General features: G+C 44.0%; 1 pseudogene; it reads right to left on the reverse strand.

The window, feature by feature from the left end:
• Positions 1 to 22,622, reverse strand: part of LOC132820027 (sodium- and chloride-dependent neutral and basic amino acid transporter B(0+)-like) — a 640,602-nt pseudogene that overhangs the window by 129,030 nt on the left and 488,950 nt on the right.

Raw genomic sequence — 22,622 nt, forward strand, 5'->3', positions numbered from 1 at the left:
CTACTACCCATCTTGAACAAGGGCACAACATTTGTAATCCTCCAGTTCTCTGGTACTACACCTGTAGAAAATGAAGACCCAAAGATCAAGGCCAAAGGTTCTGCCATCTCCTCCCTAGTTTCCCAGAGAATCCTCACACAAATTCAATCTGGCCCAGGGGACTTATCTACTTTCACACCTTCTAGAATTGATAATACCTCCTCCTTACGAACCTCAATCCTTTCTAGTCCAAGAGCTCGTATCTCAGTCTTCTCCTCGACAATATTCTCCTTTTCTTGAGTGAAAACAGATGAGAAATATTCATTTAGCACCTCTCCGTTCTCCGCAGGATCCACACATAACTTCCCACTTCTGTCTTTGACTGGCCCTGTTCCTACCCTAGTCATCCTTTTATTCTGCACATACCTATAGAAAGCTTTAGGGTTCGCCTTTATTCTACCTGATAAAGACTGCTCACGTCCCCCGCCTTGTTCTTCTTAACTCGCTCTTAAAAGCCTTCCTAGCTAATCTGTAATTCTCCATTGCCTCATCTGAGCCATCCGTCTCAACTTCACATAAGTCTCCCTCTTCCGCTTAACAAGAGATACAATTTCTTTAGTAAACCATGGTTCCCTTACCTTATCACTTCCTCCATGCCTGACAGGGACATACATCTTAGCCTGCCTGGCACACTCTCCTCATTCCTGATGAAGGGCTCTGGCCCCAAACGTCGAATTTCCTGTTCCTTGGATGCTGCCTGACCTGCTGCGCTTTAACCAGCAACACATTTTCAGCTCTGATCTCCAGCACCTGCAGACCTCACTTTTTACTTACAGGGACATACACATCAAAGACACACAATATCTGTTCTTTAAACCACCTTCACATTTCGATTGTTCCCCATCCCTTGCATTTTGCTACCCATTCTATGCCTCCCAAGTCTTGCCTAATCACGTTACAATCACGCTTCCCCCATCTATAATTCTTGCCCTGTGGCATGTACCTATCGCTTTCCATCACTAAACTAAATATAACCAAATTATGGTCAGTCTCTCCAAAGTGCTCACCTACCACTAAATCAAACACCTGGCCTGGTTCATTACCAAGTACCAGATCCAGTGTGGCCTCCCCTCTTATCATCCCTTTGACACACTGTGTCAGGAAATCCTCATGCACACATTGGACGAAAACTGATCCATCTGACGTACTAGAATTATAACATTTTCAGTTAATTTAGGGAAGTTAAAGACCCACATAATGACCACCCTGTTCCTTTCACTCCTACCCAGAATCATTTTGCCAATCCTCTCTTCCCTATCCCTGGAATGTTGCAGAGGCCTATAAAAACCTCCAAGCAGTGTGAACTCTCCTCTCCTGTTTCTAACCTCAGCCCATACCACCTCAGTAGATGATTCCAAGTCAAACGTTCCTTCTGTCCTTGACTAACAAAGCCACACCTCCCCCTCTTTTACCACCTTCCCTGATCTTAATGAAAGATTTACACCTGGGGACCTGTAACATCCATTCCTGACCCTGCTCTATCCATGTCTCCGAGATGGATTACTGGGCTAATGGTAGGCTACTTGGTAGTGTGGATGAGCAGAGGGGTCTTGGTGTCCATGTACACAGATCTCTGAAAGTTGCCACCCAGGTAAATAGTGCTGTGAGGAAGGCATATGGTGTACTGGGCTTTATTGGTAGAGGAATTGAGTTCCGGAGTCCTGAGGTCATGTTGCAGTTGTATAAGACTCTGGTGCGGCCTCATCTGGAGTATTGTGTGCAGTTTTGGTCGCCATACTATAGGAAGGATGTGGAGGCATTGGAACGAGTGCAGAGGAGGTTTACCAGGATGTTGCCTGGCATGGTAGGAAGATCGTATGAGGAAAGGCTGAGGCACTTGGGCCTGTTCTCATTGGAGAAAAGAAGGTTTAGGGGAGATTTGATAGAGGTGTATAAGATGATTAGGGGTTTAGATAGGGTAGACACTGAGAACCTTTTACCGCTAATGGAGTCAGCTGTTACTAAGGGACACAGCTTTAAATTAAGGGGTGGTAGGTATAGGACAGATGTTAGGGGTAGATTCTTTACACAGCGGGTTGTGAGTTCATGGAATGCCCTGCCAGTAGCAGTGGTGAACTCTCCCTCTTTATGGTCATCTAAGCAGGCATTGGATAGGCATATGGAAGTTATTGGGCTAGTGTAGGTTAGGTAGGATTTGGTCGGCGCAACATCGAGGGCCGAAGGGCCTGTACTGCGCTGTATTTTTCTATGTTCTATGTTCTATGGCCACAACATCGAAGTCCCAGGTACCTATCTATGCTGCAGACTCACCTACCTTATTCTGGATCCTCCTGGAAGCACAAGTAACACAAGGTAGTTGTAACATCACACCAGAAATAAAAAGAAATAGCTACCGTTAAAGGAAGAAGACAATTATTGGACTATATAACTATTGCAGGAACTTTGTAAACAAAAACTGCAGCAAATTAGCCAGACCCCTGCAAGGCCTTACCAAGATGGTGGAGGGGTGGTTGGGAAAGAGGGGTGTTGCAGGCTAGCTCAGAGGAGATTGACTGGGGACCTGAACAGGAGGCTGCCTTTGTTAAGATCAAGCAGAAACTGGCCTCCACACCAGCGTTAATAACTCCCCAAACTGAAAAGGCTCTCAAGAATAGGGCTGCCATAGCTTGGAGCAGTCTGAGAGATGGTCCCAGTTCAGTTGGAGTGTGCTGCACCATCTTGGACAATTGGAACAAACATGGAGGCGATGTGATAGATGCTGAGGAGTTGGGGGAGCAGAAGCAGTTTTCTGAGGAGAAGGATGAGGACATTGAGCTAGAGCAAACACTCGCAAAGGATTACGGGGCTCAACTGCAGTGGGGACTTCAAAACAGACAGGGCCTGACTTGACACCCAGTTCTATGGATGACAGCTCAGTACAGCCCACCATGGAGAACTGTCAATGTCAAGATGACTGCATTTGGTTCATTTCATATGTATGCACAGCAGCCTGTATTCATTTCGTTTGTGTTCTCATTTACAGTCTGACAATGAAAGGTCATGTTTGGAATTGTCCAATTACTGACCTGTATGTGGTGTTCCTTTACTGGACAATGACAAGAAATGCAAAACTAAGCAGCAATTGAGGAATCAGGCCACTGGTTACTCCGACGGGATGAACGGTGTGGCCCACTAGTTAGACAGTGAGGGGGCTGAGACAATGGGATTGAATGTGCAAGGAAGTATCAGCCACTCCAGTGAAATGCCATGACCATCACGGATTTGGAGCTGTTATGTTACTGTGTTGCCTGTAAGGTCTGGTGTCAGATTTGCAAACCTCATCTTGGAGCACAGTAGCCTTTTAAAGACGGTATGGGTACAAGAGATGCCACTCTTTCGAACAAACATCTGCTGTGTGGTAAGTGATAAGAGGCACACAGTCAGAGAGTCACACAGCGTGGAAACAAACCCTTTGCTCCAACTCAAATCGTGTGGCTTCCTGATGAAAGGTTTATGCCTGAAACATTGACTCTCCTGCTCCTTGGATGGTGTTCTTTTCCAGAGCCAAACTTTTCAACTCTGACTCTCCAGTATCTGCAGTCTTCACTTTCTCCTTTGCTCCAACATGTCCAGGCCAACCAGGTATCATAGTACAAAGAACCTTACAGCACAGGCCCCAGGTCAGCGCAACATCGAGGGCCAAAGGGCCTGTACTGTGCTCTAATGTTCTATGTTCTCTGATATTGTGTCAGCCTTTTATCCTATTCTAAGATCAGACCAACTTACATACCCTTCATTGTACTATCTTCCATGTGCTTATCCAAGAGTCACTTAAATGTCCCTAAAGTATCTGGCTCTACTACCATTGCTGGTAGTGCATTCCACACAGCCACCAGTCTCGGTGTAAAAAACCTATCTCTGACATCTTCCATAAACCTTGCTCCGATTGCCTTAAAATTATGCCTCCTCATGATAGATGTTTCCACCATGGGGAAAAAAATGTCTCTGACCATCCAACCTATTTATGACTCTCAACATCTTGTGCACCTCTATCAAGTTACCTCTCATCCTTCTTCACTCCAATGAGAAAAGCCCTAGCTTCCTCAACCTTTCTACATAAGACATACCCTCCAGTCCAGGCAGCATCCTGGTAAATCTCCTCTGTGCCCTCTCTAAAGTTTCCACATCTTTCTTATAATGAGGTGACTAGAACTGAATACAATATTCCAAGTGTGGTCTAACCAGGGCTCTGTAGAGCTGCAGCTTAACCCTGTTGCTCTTGAACTCAACCTCCCTGTTATTGAAAGCCAAAGTTAAAAATCACACAACACCAGGTTGTAGTGCAACAGGTTTAATTGGAAGCACTAGCTTTCGGAGCGCTGCTCCTTCATCTGATGGTTGAAATCAATTGAAAGCTAAAACAGCATGAACTTTCTTAACAACCCTATCAACCTGGGTGGCAACTTTGAGAAATCTATGGACATGGACCCCAAGATCTTTTTTCTTATTATATGGAATCCCTACAGTGTGAAAACAGGCTCTTCGGCCCAATAAGTCCACATCGAATCTCCAAAGAGTAACCCACCCAGATCAATTCCCCAACACTATTATCCTATACTTACCTCTGACTAATGCACCTAGCCTCCATCCCTGAACACAATGGGCAATTTAGCATGGCCAATTCACCAAACCTGCACATCTTTAGATTGTGGGAGGAAACCAGAGCACCCAGAGGAAACCCATGCAGAGACAGGGAAAATGTGCAACCTCACACAGACAGTTGCCTGAAGCTGAAATCAAACCCATGTCCTTGGCGCTGTGAGGCAACAGTGCTAACCACTGAGCCACTATGCCATCTGTTCCTCCACACTGGCAAGAATTCTATTGTTTACCCTGTAATCTGCATTCAAATTCGACCTTCCAAAGTGAATCACTTCACACTTTTCCAGGTTGAACTCCATCTGCCACTTATCAGCCCAGTTCTGCATCCTATCAATGTTCCAATGCAACCTACAACAATCCTCCACACAATCCACAACTCGACCAACTTTCATATCATCCAAGTCATTTATAAAAACCACAAAGAGCAGGAGTCCCAGAACAGATCCCTGCAGAACACCATTGGTCACCAAGCTCCAGGCTAAATACTTACCATCTACCACCACCCTCTGTCTTCTATGGGCCAGCCAATTTATATCCAGACAGCCAGATTTCCCTGTATCCCATGCCACCTTACTTTCTAATTCCTGATGAATGGCACTGGCCCGAAACGTCGAATTTCTTGTTCCTTGGATGCTGCCTGACCTGCTGCGCTTTAACCAGCAACACATTTTCATACTTTCTGAATGAGCCTACTGTGTGGAACATTATCAAACACCTTGCTAAAATTCATGTATACCACATCCACTGCTCTACCATCATCAATGTGCTTTATCACATCCTCAAAGAATTCAATAAGTTTGTGAGGCATGACCTGCCCCTCACAAAGCCATGCTGACTATCTCTAATCAAACTACAATCAATCAATCAAATAATCATAAATCCTCTCAGAGCACTCTCCAGCATTTGCCCACCACTGACATAAGACTGACGGATCTGTAATTCCAAGGATTATCCTTTTTCCCTTTCTCGAACAAGTATTTTCCACCCTCTAATCACCTGCTTCAATTCCAGTGGCAAATCATCAGCAAAGATGCAGCAATCTCTTCCCTCACTCACTGTAGTAACCTAAGAATTATCCTGTCTGGACCAGGGGATTTATCTATCCTTATGTTTTTCAAAATTTTCTGCACATCTTCCTTCCTAACATCAACCTATTCTAGCATATCAATCTGTTTCATGCTGTCCTCTGAAACATCAAGTTCCCTCCCAGTAGTGACTACTGAAGCAAAGTATTCATTAAGGACCTCCCCTCAAGACACAAGTTCCCTTCACTATCCCTGATCGGCCTGACCCTCACTTTGGCCATCCTCTTGTTCCTCACATAAGTGTAGAACGCTTTAGGATTATCCTTAACCTTACCCACTAAAGCTTTTTCATGACCCTTCCTAGTTCTCCCAATGAACCTGTGGAATCTCTTTGGATTATCCTTAACCTTATTTGCCAAGGCTATCTCATTTCTGCTCTTTGCCTTCCTGATCGCCATCTTAAGAATGCCCCTACCCTCTTTATATTGCTCAAGAAGCTTATTTAAACCCAGTTGTCTCTATCAGACATATGATTCTTTTTTTCTTGACTAGAATCTCAATATCTTTATTCATCTATTGTTCTCTAATCCTACCAGCCTTACTTTTTACTCTGAACTCTCGTTATCTCACTTCTTTTTATTCATTTGTGGGATATATGGGTGTCGCTAGCTGGGCCAACATTTATAGCCCATCCCAAGTTGTCCTTGAGAAGGTGGTGGTGAGCTGCCTTCTTGAACTGCTGCAGTCCACCTGCTGTGGGTTGACCCACAATGCCTTTAGGGAGGGAATTCCAGGATTTTGATCCAGTGACAGTGAAGGAATGGCAATATATTTCCAAAACTGGAGAGTGAATGGCTTGGAGGAGAACTTGAAGGTGGTGGTGTTGCCCTTGTTCTTTGAGATGAAACTGATAGTGGGTTTGAAAGGTGCTGTCTGAGGATCTTCAGTGGATTTCTGCAATGCTTCTTGTAGATCGTAAAAACTGCTGCTGCTGAGCATTGTTAGTGGAGGGAGTGGATGGTTGTGAATGTAATACCAATCAGTGAGCTGCTTTATCCTGGAAGGTGTCAAGCTCTTGAGTGTTGTTGGAGCTGCACTCATCCAGGCAAGTGGGGAATATTCCATCACATTCCTGACTTGTGCCTTGTAGATATTGGACAGTCTTTGGGAAGTCAGGGTTACTCGCTGTAGTATCCCTTGTCTCTGACCTACTCTTGTAGCCAATGTTTTTATATGGTAAGTCCAGTTAAGTTTCTGGTCAATGATAACCCCCAGGATGTTGACAGTGGGGGATTTGGTAATGGTAACACCATTGACTGTCAAGGGGTGGTATTTAGATTGACTTTTAGTGAAGGTGGTCAATGTTACTTGCCACTTGTCAGCCCAAACGTAGATATTGTCAAGATCTTCTTAAATTTAAACATGGACTGCTTCAGTATCTGAGGAGTCGCAAATGGTGCTCAACATTGTGCAATTATCATCGAACATCCCCACCTCTGACCTTATGATGGAGGGATGGTCATTGATGAAGCAGCTGAAGATAGTTGGGCCTAGGGCACTACCCTGAGGAACTCCTGCATAAGTGTCCTGGAGGTGAGATGACTGGCCTCCAACAACCATGACCACCTTCCTATGTGTCAGGTTCGACACTAACCACCAAAGAGTTTGCCCCTGGATTCCCATTGATTCCAGTTTTGTTTCTGATCCTTGATGCCACACTCAGTTAGCTACAATTTTGATGTCAAGGCCTGTCACTCTCCCCTCACCTCTGGAATTCAGTTTTTTTTTTAATGTTTAAACCAAGGCTGTAATGAGGTCAGGAGCTGAGTGGCCCTGGTGGAACCCAAACTGGGCGTCACTGAGCAGGCTATTGCTGAGCAGGTGCTGTTTAATAATACTGTTGATGACACCTTCCATCACTATACTGATGAACAAGAGGAGACTGATGGGGCAATAACTGGACGGTCTGGGTTTGTCCTGCATTTTATTTCCAGACAATTTTCCACATTGTTGGGTAGATGCCAGTGTAACTGTACTGGAACAGCTTGGCTAGGGGAGCGGCAAATTCTGGAGCACAAATCTTCAGTATTAGGTGGCTATTTTGCCTGCCATTGTACCAGGGTTTCAGATATCTACTCAGAGTTGAAAAACTATTTTCAAAGATAGGGGGAGGGTCCAGTGGTAATGGTATGTGTAGGTAACAGTAAATTACAGAATTCGAAGATTATAACCTTTGGATGATTACCTCACTCGCCTGTAAATTAGCATAGGCTACATCCAATGAGGAAGACAAGTATACTGCTGAAAGCCTGGTGTGGGAGAAATGCACTCTGATCTGTGCGCCATTTGCACTAGGGAAAGGTGCAGCTGTACCATTGGGATAGTCTGAACTGCACTGGGGCCAATATTTATGCAAAGGGTGTCAAACTATCTAGTGGTGTCAAGGGATCAATTGTGATAATTAATGGTATGTCAAAAAGCACAGACATGGTAAGAGAGGAATATACAGGCAGCCCCCAAGTCAATTTGTTTACATGTCATTAGCACAATTCAGGACAATGGGAAGCAGCCATTCATAAGTGTAAGAAATGTCAGATCTTCAAACTTGAAAATCAGTACAGGATCATGTTCATAATTACTCACATTTGTAAGTCCAACATTCTGAAATTGGGGAGCCCCTGTGTGGGATACAACAGAGTTCATGTGGGTAAGTCTGAGAAGGGTAAAGGAAAGACATTATTGTGTTGAGACAATCGAAATTCAAACATTAGCCGCAGGCATGAAACTGGTTGCAAGTGAATTATCCTTAAAGGAAACGTCTGGCAATTACAGTAGGAACAAGTGATGTTGATGAGCAAGTTTTGGTCATGCCGAGCTTAACAGATAACTACAGAATAACGAGAAACGTCTTGTGGTTGGACATGTAAAATGTGATTGGTTAGAAGTAAATGGGATGATAAGTGGACACTAAGGATTGGGTAAACAAGAGAGCATAGAATGGAGAAATAAAGTATAAGAATGTGAGGCAAATACAGATAGATCTGCTTTGCATCACCTTGCTATGTACCATTAACACCATGCTTCTGCAATAAAGATTTCAAGAAAACATCGTGTAGATCCCTGCCTGGTTATTCCTACTATCGGGGACATGAATACCCAACAACTAGGCGTAGTCAGCAGGATCGCAGAAGGATAAAGGGGAAGAGGTTTTGAAAACCATTTCAGTCTAATCGACACCGAGAGGTAAGGACTCCTCATGTAATAAACATCCAAAGCGGGAAGTGGTGGTCTGAGATTTTCCCTGTCTGATGCGATCTGAAACTGCTCGACAGTTTCGATCTGAGACATAGGACAGAAAAAGGAGAGCCATTGTCTACGACTCTTAGAGAGTCTATTTTGGTTCAAATCTAACCTGAAATCCAGGGATTATTGTCTAAATTTGAACTACCTACCAAAGTTAAAGGTGGTCAGGCACCACCTGACATTGTTGTGGATGAAGTCTTGTAGAAATTAAGGGAACATATTGAACAACAACTTGACCATCCTACGACCCTGACTAAAATTTGTCTAAAGTATGGAAACTCCATGGGCAGTGGTCCCTGGATGATAATAAATGGGTCTGGGGAAAGACTACCCATATAAAAATAAGAAAAAAAATTGCTGGTCACTCTGTGTAATACAACAACTCAGATAGAGACAAGAAATAATTGAAAAATTGAATTATGGTAGAGAAAGTCATCGTCTAAGAGAGCAATAAAACCTATTTGAGAGGAATTAAAAACCACAGAGAAAGAATTGTCACTAACTCAAAATGAATTAGAACATCTAAAACTACGTCACACACATCACCTCCTCCCTACCTGATTGCCCCATTGTATCCAAAACCCTTGCCTCAACCAGCCCCTCCAGGTGATGGCCCAGATAAGATTCGTACTATCAGTGGTGCCCACTGCCCTGAGGGATGTTCTGACACATCCAGCAGTTCAGAAGATAAGAGGCACCCCCTGTTGTCATGAGGCCTGTATGGAGGAAACGACAGAAGGGAAAAAAAGTAAAGATTGAGGGAGAGGTTTGGGATAAGATATAAATTTATCCAATCTTAATCCATGAGACAAACTAGTAGAAAGATGGCCCAAAGAATTGTCACACCTGAAGAAGGGAGGTATGAAAACATGGAAAGGGTTAGAAAAACTCAAGAAAATATCTACCTGACACTCTTTGGATGGAGTTCTAATCTTGTTTGCCACAATGGGGAACAATGCAGGACAAACATTGTACTGCAGGGTTAACAACCACATGGGACAGGAAGGACAGACTTTAAATCACAGTTGGCAGACAATCCACAATTGGCTGCAAGAATTTGGACCATCTAAAACTGATTGGAGTAAAAAACCTGCATGCCAACAGAATGGACGTGAAGATGTTAAAAACTTTGCAGAAAGATTTGTTGATGTCTGGATCAAGCTTCCTGGTCGAGCTCCTAATAACAATCCAGAGAAAGAGGACAAAATTTGGTCCCAGTAAAGGCTGCTTTCGGAGCAGCCTTACAGCTTGAACTAGTTAAGATGTTAAAAGTACAATGTCTTGATTTGGATAAAAGCCTACCCTCTTTTGGTGAAGTAATAGAGGAAGCTAATCGTCTGGGGGCAAATATAGAATTGAAGCTCAGAGCCATGCAGACCATAGAGGCTCCTAACACTGAGAAAAACCCAGGGAAGTGCGACAGTTGTGGAAAAGAGGGTGATTTGGCTAAAAGGTGCAACTTAGAAAAGGGAAATACCGACAAAAACAGGCCCCCAAACTGGATAAGAAAGAGTCTGGATGGGAGAGGTTGTCCTTGAACGAGCATCTTATGTTATTGGAACAGCTCCAGCGCTGTACTGAACTTCAGGTAAAAGAACTCATTAATAAAAAACTAGAGCAACCCATCTCCATCTTTGAGTCCATTATTTTCACGGCCATCGAGAACCATTCGGATAGCTGCTATATTTTGATGGGGTGGGTGATAGGAAAGTTGACTGCCTTTTTGACATTAGTGCAGAACTAACATCTTTACCCTTAATTGATGGTCATGATTTACCTTTGGAGGGATAGTGGAGAACTGCTGTAGGAGTAGGGGGGAAAGAACTAAGACTTGAGAAAACTAAGCCTCTGCCAATAAGATTGAAGCCAACGAGATTTTTACATCTGTATGGGTTAGACCCATACCACAGGCCCTATTAGCGATGGATGTATTAACTCAATACATTTGCTGTTACACTTTGAGAATGGCCATGTTATTTGGTCAATACAACATCTCAAACAGGAAGAATGGCAGAATCATCCCATTTGGGCAAAGGACAAAAATGGCTGCGGCCTGTTAAAGATGATCCACTTTTACTGGAGTTCTCCCATCATGTACTAAACAGCCAACAACGACAGTATATCTGGATGCATCTACTGCAGAGCTTTCACAGTAGCCCTACTATATTCCACATGGCTTTGCAAGATCATTTGCGGGAATTGCCTTTGATAACATCCACAATGATTCAGTATATGGGTGATATTCAAATAGCATTCCAGACTAAGGAACAGCATAGGGCAGTTTTAAGCATTCTCCTTGATCGTTTGTACTCTTTAAGGCAAACCTGAAGAAGGTGCAACTCGCCCAAGAAGAGGTAGAATACCTGGGACAAAACATTTCAGCAGGAAAACATGAAATAAGGCAAGACTGGACAGCCGTTACTTGAACAGCCAAATAACCCACTACTATTCGGGAATTCAGATCTTTTCTAGGTCATTGTAATTTCAAGTGAAACTGGATTGGTAGTTGCGCACATCTAGCTCCGCCACTGAATGATCTCCTGAAAGAAAAGAGTGAATCCAAGGAGACTGACCCCAAAGCAGCATTCTGCCTTCCAAAAATTAAAATCTGCTGTGTGCTCAGCCTCAGCTTTGGGTGTCCCAAATAATAGGAGACCTTTTCACTCTTCATGTACATGAAAAGGACAGTTATATGAAAGCTGTACTGCCTCAGGAAAACACTGACACACAGCGGCCCACTAGCTACTTTCGTATCATGCTCGGTTGGACCCAGTGGTGCTGGGATGGGGTAGCCATTTGAGAGCTATGGAAGATACCTCCAAGGTGCTAATAGCCACAGCATCCTGTATTGGATCAGAAACTGATTGTGAAGTGCCCTCACACAGTCCTTGCCATGTTGTCTATGAACCAGGCCTCCCATCCTCTTGGAAACTCCCAACCTCCACCTTGTTGCCGCCAGTTCAGTCCAATTTTGCTCCCAACCCCACAGAACCAATTGGGGGTGTGGAGGGGAGAGTTGAGAGAGTGGGGAGGAGGAGGAGGGGAAGAGACTGATTAGGTCAAAGGCGAACATGATTGTGCGGAAATTCTGCAGCAGCTCGGGTGGCAAAGGAACCCTTGCAGAATCCCGATTGAGTTATCTTCATAGACATATCTTTGTTTGTTGAGAATGGTACTCAGAACGCCAGCTGGGCTGTTACTAGCCTGCATGAAGTCATAGCCCAAGGAGGTCTGTCAGCGAGCACTTCAGCACAGCAAAGTGCTCTTAGCTGTAGGAACCCCAATTAGAATTGGGGGTGAAGCTCATAATCTCCGAAATGCTGTACAATTACCACAAGAAGTCTGCATTTTAAACTGTAAAGTCCATAATAAAGAAAATCCCATGGAATTCTAGCTGTTTTTGAAGCTGCTAGAAAGGCAGCCTCTGAAGGTAGTGGCTGACAAGAGACAGTAACACCTAAACTGCAGACTTTAGTCGCAAGTGACAAGATTTAAAGACAATGAAGGGACAGTGTTCATGGGAAGAAAAGTGGGCATGGATTGAAGTAGGACTGAAATTATGTGGTTATTGGTGTTTGAAGGCAGAGAGACCAATAAACCGGTAACACCACGAATACTAATGACATTTCTTGCACAGAAAATTTATTGGTGGGGACATTTGTTTCTATTACAGATGATGGCAAGGCTCTAAAAGAGTTAGTGAGGAACAGGATTCAAGTAACATACGCTATTTGTGGCAAATCATTTTGCAACATGCAAAAATAATCCTGGATCAACCACAGTGATTGCACAATTGAGACCTCTGGCACCTGCTGGGCTCTTCCAACATCTTCTTAGATATCCCGACCAAAATGTCAAGGATATTCAGAGGTTTGAGTCACTGTTAACAAATTTTCAAGCTGGGTGGAAGCATCTCCCATTCGGCAAGCCACGTCCAATCATACCACTACCGCCCTCTGTAAGGAATACATTCCCCGATGGGGAATCCCAAGTTGTATAGATGTGGACCAAGAGACTCAATTTGCAGATGCATTGTGCCAGGAAGTGTAGAGACTGCTGAATATTAAGTGGGAATTGCATTGGCCTAATCACCCTCAGTCACTGCGACAGGTGGAACGCACAAATCGGATTCTGAACCAACACTCGGCTAACTATCATCAGGAAGGATTGCCTTGGCCTCAAGCTCTGCCTCTGGTATGATGTAGCATTTGAGCTATCCATAATTAAACCACAGGTATGAGCCCTTCTGAGGTGATAACTGGAAGACTCATGTCTTTACCTGGTACAATTGATCTTAGAACAGCAGATTGTCAACTATTGAGTGATTCATTGTTAAAGCATTTCAGGATCTAACCGATTCTGTTCATTTTGCTTCCCAACAGGTGTCAGCAGCTTGAGGAGATTCCCCTAAAGGTGTTCACGACATCATTCCCGGCAAGTGGGTCTACGTTAAGAAAATACACAAAGAACCGTTGGGTGCCAAGTGGGAAGGTCGGTATCAAGTTCTTCTCCTATCACCTTCAGCCATGAATATGCATGGCAGGAAGGCTTGGATTCATGCATCACATGTCAAAAGGGCTAACACCCCTGCCCCATTGTGACAAAGTTTTTATTTTTGGAACTCGTAATTGTTTTGATCTCTTGGGTCACATGAACATGCACTGTCAGGCACAAGTTGTATGTGAATACTTTTTTGTGCATGTCTTATGTTTATCCTGGACATACAAACGTCTCCAGCTGCTGGGTTTGCTCTCATTTTCCCATACATTCAAAGGACGGTATCCCCTTAGACCCATGCCTTTTAATGTATCTGCAGTGGCTGAATGGGTCACTCTCCAGAACGAATCCCACATGGCTGCCATATCTTCCACAGAGAAAGGGATATATTGGGTGGAAATTAATGGCACCGGAGGTATGTGGGAATCGACAGGGTACAGTTTTTCAGCATTTGAATGCTGGTATCGAACTCAATTTAATACCGTCCGTATCACCATCACTAATACATCAATGGTGGGAAAACCGTTATGTTCTATTTGTCGCACTTGATTTAAGCCGAAGGGTTGGTTTGCAGGTCAGAGTAATTGTACCTAATATTTTAATGGCACATCTGATGCTTGTCTTCCATCTAAACTTAATTTTATTATCTCACATCAGCAGAAACTTTTGACCACACCTGGCTCCCGAACTATAGAACTCAGTTTATCCTGTGCGATGGTACTTTTTTTTGTTTGCGGACATAAGGCTTACACGTGGTTACCTCTGTCATGATCTGGTTTCTGTTTATTTAGCTTTTTTAGTCCCTTTTATGTGTCATACTCTACCTTTCATCCCTTATTCTCCATAAACGTTACAACTCTAAGATAGACAAGTTCTTTGCCCTTTGATATTGGCCATATGCTGCATATAAATCCTTTTCTGAGATTCAATTACTCTATTCCATATTGGAACAAGTAGTTCATGACACCTCCCAAGCCCTTGATAAGAGTAATGTAGAAATGGTTGCTATTCGAACAAGAACATTACAAAATTACAAAATGGCCCTGGATTGGCTACTATCTGAGAAAGGACGGACCTGTGCCCACGTAGGAAAAGAGTGTTGTACCTACATTCTGGCCAATTCTGAAGAGATCATAAATTCAGCTGCTCATATTCACAAGGAGGTCGACAAACTTAGACAACTCCTTTCAAGTACCATATAGAATTGGGCTACAACTGGTCAGGATCACTTGAAACATCTATCCTCCAGGAGATTAACATCTTTCTTGTTGTTATTCTTGCTTTATATGTATGTATCAAATGTTGTTTTACTCGTGCCCTTAACCCTCCTAAGTTATGACATCTAGAATGCAGGCAAGTGGAACTAGTTTAGTTTGGGAAACATAGTTAGCATGGATGAGTTGGATCGAAGGGTCTGTTTCCGTGCTCTATAACTTTATGAGAATTTTAAATACGCTCAGTTGCTAACTATAACAGTACAGTTGACAAACAAAATATCAAGTACCCTGTAAAGGAAACATCTGGCAATCATAGTCAGAACAAGTTGTGTTGATGAGTAAATTTTGGTCATGCTTAACTTAGCAGATAATCGCAGGACATAAAGAAACATTTTGTAATTGGACATGTAAGATGTGTTGGTTAGAAATACTCAGAGTAAGTGGAGGCTGAGGATTGGGTAAAGGGAGAGCATAGAATGAAGAAATAATGTATAAGAATGTGAGCAAAACACAGACAGATGTGCTTTGCATCACCTTGCTATGTACCATTAACGCCATACTTCTGCAATAAAGACTTCACGAAGGCATTGTGCAGTTCCCTGTCTGGTTATTCTTATTATCAGGAAAACAAGTACCCAAGTACTAGAATTGTAGCATCCATACAGTATGGAAACAGGTCCTTTGGCCCAACATGTCCACATCGAATCTCCAAAGAGTAGCCCAACTAGACCCATTCCCCTACCCATTTATGCTATATTTACCCCTGACTCATGCACCTAGCCTATACATCCCTGAACACTACGGGCGATTTAGCATGGCCAATTCATCTAGCTTGCTTGGATTGTTGCAGGAAACCAGAGTACCCAGAGGAAACCCGCACAGACACGGGGAAAATGTGCAAACTCCTCAGAGACACTCAGCCGAGGCTGGAATCAAACCTGAGTTCCTGGTGAGTGAGGCAGCAGTGCTAACCACTGAACCACCATGGTGCCCACATCTCCATATTTCATCACATTGGTTTGTGAGGTTTCCATGTGATTAATAAAATCTGGAATTGAATGATGCCATAAAACAACCATCAGTTATTGCAGACACCTACCTGCTTCACCAGAGTCATTGTCAAACAATATTTCTCATGATTGCCAGGTCTGGCCTACGTGTGACTGCACAGCATTGCGATTAACAGTTAACTACCTTTTGTTAGTTAACAGGTCCTCCATGGTCAACAGGTCACTCATTATCAGGGTAATCCAGAATGGGCAACAAATGTGAAGATGCTAACATCTTGTGAAATAATTTTAAAAACGAGAGTAACCTCGCTGAGCTTGGAGCAGATGCATCTAGATACAGGTTGTTTTGCTGTAATGCAGCTGTTGCGTTCTTCTGCAACTCCGCACTACAGAAAATCGTGCTATTGAAATTGTTACAGAGAATTGTGTTGTAGATTGCTACAGAAAATCTGCTCAAGAGAAACTTCGCATTATCCAAACATCACCTATAATTAATTAATCACATTGTAGCCAAACCGCAATGACAAAACGCACATTATAGCAGGAACACCGAGAGTCATTGAGTCATAGAGATGTCCAGCATAGAAACAGAACCTGCGGTCCAACTCGTCCATGCCAACCAGATATCCCAATCCAATCTAGTCCCACCTGCAAGCGCCCGAACCTCCAAACACTTCCTATTCATACACCCATCCATATACCTTTTAAATGTTGTACCAGCCTCCATCACTTCCTCTGGTAGCTCATTCCATACATGTACCACCCTCTGTGTGAAAAAGTTGCCCCTTAGGTCTCTTTTATATCTTTCCCCTCTCACCCTAAACCTATGCCCTCCAGTTCTGGACTCCCACACCCCAGGGAAAAGACTTTGTCTATTTATCTTATCCATGCCCCTCATAATTTGTAAATCTCTAAAAGGTCACCCCTCAGCCTCTGATGCTCCAGGGAAAACAGCCTCAGCCTGTTCAGCCTCTCCCTATCCTCAAATCCTCCAAACCTGGCAACATCCTTGTAAATCTTTTGTGAACCCTTTCAAGTTTCACAACATCTTTCCGATATGAAGGAGACCAGAATTGCATGCAATATTCCAACAGTGGCCTAATCAATGTCCTGTGCAGCAGCAACAAGAGCTCCCAACTCCTGTACTCAATACTCGGATCAATAAAGGAAGGCATACCAAATGTCTTCTTCACTATCCTATCGACCTGCGACTCCACTTTCAAGGACCTATAAACCTGCACTCCAAGATCTCTTCGTTCAGCAACACTCCCTAGGACCTTACCATTAAGTGTATAAGTCCTGCTAAGATTTGGCCTCCCAAAATGCAGCACTTCGCATTTATCTGAATTAAATTCCATCTGCCACTTCTCAGCACATTGGCCCATCTGGTCAAGATCCTGTTGTAATCTGAGGTAACCTTCTTCTTTGTCCACTACACCTCCAATTTTGGTGTCATCTGCAAACTTACTAACTAGACCTCTTATGCTCGCATCCAAATCATTTATGTAAATGACAATAAGTAGAGGACCCAGCACCGATCATTGTGGCACTCCACTGGTCACAGGCCTTCAGACTGAAAAACAACCCTCCACCACCACCCTTTGTCTTCTACCTTTGAAACAGTTCCATATCCAAATGGCTAGTTCTCCCTGTATTCCATTAGATCTGACCTTGCTAACCAGTCTTCCATGGGGAACTTTGTCGAACACTGTACTGAAGTTCATATAGATCACATCTACCATTCTACCCTCATCAATCCTCTTTGTTACTTCTTCAAACAACTCAATCAAGTTTGTGAGACATGATTTCCCACGCATAAAACCATGCTGACTATCCCTAATTAGTCCTTGCCTTTCCAAATACATGTATATCCTGTGCCTCAGGATTCTCTCCAACAACTTGCCCACCACCGACTTCAGGCTCACTGGCCGCCTTGCTGATCTTTGAGGGGCCCTACTCTCTCCCTTGTTACCCTTTTGTCCTTAATGTATTTGTAAAAACCCTTTGGATTCTCCTGAATTCTATTTTCCAAAGCTATTTCCTGTCCCCTTTTTACCCTCCTGCTTTCCCTTTTAAGTATCCTCCTACTGCCTTTATACTCTTCTTAGGATTCACTCGATCTATCCTGTCTATACCTTAACCAAGTCCGCAATTTCGTTAGTAATCCAGCATTCCCTATACCACCAGCCTTTCCTTTCACCCTAACAGGAATATACTTTCTCTGGATTCTCATTATCTCATTTCTGAAGGCTTCCCATTTTCCAGCCGTCCCTTTACCTGCGAACATCTACCCCCAATCAGCTTTTGAAAGTTCTTGCCTAATACTGTCAAAATTGGCCTTTTTCCAATTTAAAAATTCAACTTTTAGATCTGATCTATCCTTTTCCATCACAGCTTTAAATCTAATAGAATTATGGTCACTGGCCCCAAAGTGCTCCCCCACAGACACCTCAGTCAATTGCCCTGCCTTATTTCCCAAGAGTAGATCAAGTTTTGCACCTTCCCTAGTAGGTACATCCACATACTGAATCAGAAAATTTTCTTGTAATGCGCTTAACAAATTCCTCTCCATCTAAACCCTTAACACTATGGCAGTCCCAGTCCACGTTTGGAAAGTTAAGATCCCCGACCATAGCCACCCTATTATTTTTGCAGAAAACTGAGATCTCCTTGCAAGTTTGTTTCTCAATTTCTCTCTGACTATTAGGAGGTCTATAATACAATCCCAATAAGGTAATCATCCTTTTCTTATTTCTCAGTTCCACCTAAATAACTTCCCTGGATATATTTCCAGGAATATCCTCCCTTATCACAAATGCCATTCCCCCTCCTCTCACGCCTCCCTTTCTATCCTTCCTGTCGCATTTATATCCTGGAACATTAAGCTGCCAGTCCTGCTCATCCCTGAGCCATGTTTCTGTAATTGCTAGGATGTTCCAGACGCACATTCCTAACCATGCCCTGAGTTCAGCTGTCTTCCCTGTCAGGCCCCTTGCATTGAAATAAATACCGTTTAATTTATTAGTCCTATCTTGTCCCTGCCTGCCCTGTTTGACTTGCTTCTATTCTCAACTGTACCATCTCAGATCGATCTCTTTCCTTACTATCTCCCTGGGTCCCACCCCCCTAACCCCGACCTTACTAGTTTTAATCCTCCCAAGCAGCTCACGCAAATTTCCCTGCCAGTATATTAGTCCCCTTCCAAATTAGGTGCAATCCGTCCTTCTTGTACAGGTCACTTCTACCCCAAAGGAGATTCTAATGATCCAAAAAAATGTGAATCCTTCTCCCATACACTGGCACCTCAGCCATGCATTCATCTACTCTATCCTCCTATTCCTGCTCTCACTAGCTCATAGCACTGGGAGTAATGCAGATATTACTACTCTTCAGGACCTCCTTTTTAAATTCCTGCCTAATTCTCTGTAATCTCCCTTCAGAATCTCAACCTTTCCCCTTCCTATGTCATTGGTTCCAATATGGACAATGACCTCTTGCTGGTACCCCTCCTCCTTGAGAACATTTTGCACCCTCTCTGAGACATCCTTGATCCTGGCACCAGGGAAATATCTCCAAAAACATAAAACATATATATTCTGTTGATAGAGATTTGTCAGACCATGTGAAATTTCTGATGCTGGATTAGTGGTGTTGTAAAAGCACAGCAGTTCAGGCAGCATCTGAGGAGCAGTAAAATCGACGTTTCAGGTTCTGCTCGTCGAGCTGGAAGTTTTTGCTGCAAACGTTTCGTTCCCTGGCTAGGGAACGAAACGTTTGCAGCAAAAACTTCCAGCTCGGCGAGCAGAACCACAACAACGGATACCTGAGCTACAAATCTTCAATCAGATTTTAAATCGACGTTTCAGGCAAAAGCCCTTCATCAGTAATACAGGCAGAGTGCCTGAAGGGTGGAGAGATAAATGAGAGAAGGGTGGGGGTGGGGAGAAAGTAGCATAGTGTACAATAGGTGAGTGGGGGAGGTGTTGAAGGTGATAGGTCAGGGAGGAGGGTCGAGTGGATAGATTGAAAAGAAGATAGGCTGGTAGGACAAGTCATGGGGTCAGTGCTGAGCTGGAAATTTGGAACTGGGGTGAGGTGGGGGAAGGAGAAATGAGGAAACTGTTGAAGTCCACATTAATGCCCTGGGGTTGAAGTGTTCCGAGGCGGAAGATGAGGCATTCTTCCTCCAAGCATCGGGTGGTGAGGGAGCAGCGGTGAAGGAGGCCCAGGACGTCCACGTCCTTGGCAGAGTGGGAGGGGGAGATGAAATGTTGGGTCACAGGGCAGTGGGGTTGATTGGTGCAGGTGTCCCAGAGATATTCCCTGAAGTGCTCTGCAAGGAGGCGTCCAGTCTTCCCAATATAGAGAGGACCAATGGATACAATAAATGATATTGGTGGATGTGCAGGTAAAACTTTGATGGATGTGGAAGGCTCCTTTAGGGCCTTGGATGGAGGTGAGGGAGGAGGTGTGGGCGCAGGTTTTGCAATTCCTGCAGTGGCAGGGGAAGGTGCCAGCATGGGAGGGTGGGTTGTAGGGGGGCGTGGACCTGACCAGGTAGTCACGGAGGAAATGGTCTTTGTGGAAGGCAGAAAGGGGTGGGGAGAGAAATATATCCCTGGTGGCGGGGTCCGTTTGGAGGTGGCGGACATGTCATTGGATGATTTGGTTTATGCAAAGGTTGGTAGGGTGGAAGGTGAACACCAGAGGGGTTCTGTCCTTGTTACAGTTGGAGGGGTGGGGACTGAGGGCAGAGGTGAGGGGTGTAGACGAGATGCGTTGGAGGGCATCATTAACCACGTGGGAAGGGAAATTGGAAGGAGGCCATCTGTTGTGTTCTGTGGTGGAACTGGTCCTCATGGGAGCAGATATGGCGGAGGCGGAGGAATTGGAAATACAGGCTGGCATTTTTGCAGGAGGTAGGGTGGGAAGAGGTGTAATCCAGGTAGCTGTGGAAGTCGGTAGGTTTGTAAAAAATGTCAGTGTCAAGTCGGTCGTCATTAATGGAGATGGAGAGATCCAGGAAGGGGTGGGAGGTGTCAGAGATGGTCCAGGTAAATTTAAAATCAGGGTGGAATGTTTTGGTGAAGTTGTTGAATTGCTCAACCTCCTTGCGGGAGCACGAGGTGGCGCCAATGCAGCCATCAATGTAGCGGAGGAGGAGGTGGGGAGTGGTGCTGGTGTAATTACGGAAGATGGACTGTTCTACGTAGCCAACAAAGAGACAGGCATAGCTGGGGCCCATTCGGGTGCCCATGGCTACCCCTTTGGTCTGGAGGAAGTGGGAGGATTCGAAGGAGAAATTGTTAAGTGTCAGGACCAGTTTGGCCCAATGAATGAGAGTGTCGATGGAAGGGTACTGTTGGGAACATCGGTAGAGGAAGAAACGGAGGGCTTGGAGGCCCTGGTCATGATGCCCCAGCTGACTGTGAGGGAACTGAATGGGATTTTTAATTTTCCCAACAGCAAATCCCCTGTGTCTGGTTCACTCTGACAAAGTCCTTTGAAATCTCAAGACTTCAAAATATTGGCCCTGCATTCAGCCTCAATCTGAATGGTCACTCAATAGTCAATCTTTGAATCTTTCTGATAATTGTATGGCAGGCAGGGATAGTAGGAGAGATTCCTGGTCAATTGGAAACATTGAGGTAGTGCAGAGTAACAGCCACCCCACGGTGAAAGCTGCAGACGCTGATTCATGCCATGGCCTCTCTCTATATTGTGTGACCTCCTCATTTCAAAGCATTGGTGAGAAATATGTGATGCAAAATAGATATATTCTGACATTGAGTATTCTGAAACAAACCTGAAATTCTATTATTTTTAGTGTGGAGATTGCATCAGAAATAGTCAGGAAATGTGGACATCACCCAGACCTGAGCAACTAGATCTTGCCCTTTTGGACACATCTTGTCATTCTCACCAGTCATTTACTTGGTGAAAGGCTGAACAGTTCTTAATGACAGTCCTGGAATTTTGGAAAGATAGAACATCTTCGGGCAAGATTTGCTCCTTAAGGTTTACATCCAGCTCCTGAGCAAGCGAAGAAAGTATTCATGGCTGTCTGAAGATGGACCAGAGGGAGTTGGCTTTATCTGAATTCTCACAGAATGAACAGGAAACACACTCTCCAATAGATACAGTGAGTATTTTAGCAAAACATGAAATTACACTCATGTAAAATCCTGAGAAGTGCTGATTCTTTGGGGATTTTAGCTTTTGTGAACTGCAGTCACCCGTCTTGTTTCCAAACGACTAAGTGATTGCTGTTAACTGGGGAATGAAGAAATGATTTTACAGTGGGGAAGAGTTGAACTAAGTGCTTAAGTTTAGATTGAGAAAATCTACTTTCTAATTTAGTCAATTCCTTTCTTTGCCCCAAGAGTGCTGCCAATCCAACAGTGAACAGAAATGATGAAAATGTGAAGAGAGGTAACTGGTCCTCGAAAACTGACTATTTGCTCTCGATGATTGGCTGTGCTGTGGGTCTAGGCAATGTCTGGAGATTCCCTTTCCTGGCTTACAAAAATGGAGGAGGTACTGTCTGGAATTTGAATTAAGGGGATAGAAATACAGAGGGAGCATTTCAATGATCTTTAAGGACTGTTGGCTTGGATATTGCTCTTGTCAGTGCTTCCCATCGTAACAATTGATGTGGAGGTGCCGGTGTTTGACTGGAGTAGGCAAAGTCAGAATGCAACAACTCCAGGTTATGATCCAACAGGTTTAACCTTCACCTGATGAAGCAGCAGAACCCCAGAAGCTTCTGATTTCAAATAAACCTGCTGGACTATAGCCTGGTCTTGTGTGTTTTCTGACATCCTAACAATTGTGCAGGGGTTTGAAATGTTACAGTCTGGACATGGCACAGTTAAATACTAAAGTGCAAAGTGGTGGTTGAAATTAATTCAAGTGACTTTTGAGCAAAT

Source organism: Hemiscyllium ocellatum, chromosome 11 (assembly GCF_020745735.1).
Source record: "Hemiscyllium ocellatum isolate sHemOce1 chromosome 11, sHemOce1.pat.X.cur, whole genome shotgun sequence".
Classification (NCBI taxonomy): domain Eukaryota; kingdom Metazoa; phylum Chordata; class Chondrichthyes; order Orectolobiformes; family Hemiscylliidae; genus Hemiscyllium; species Hemiscyllium ocellatum.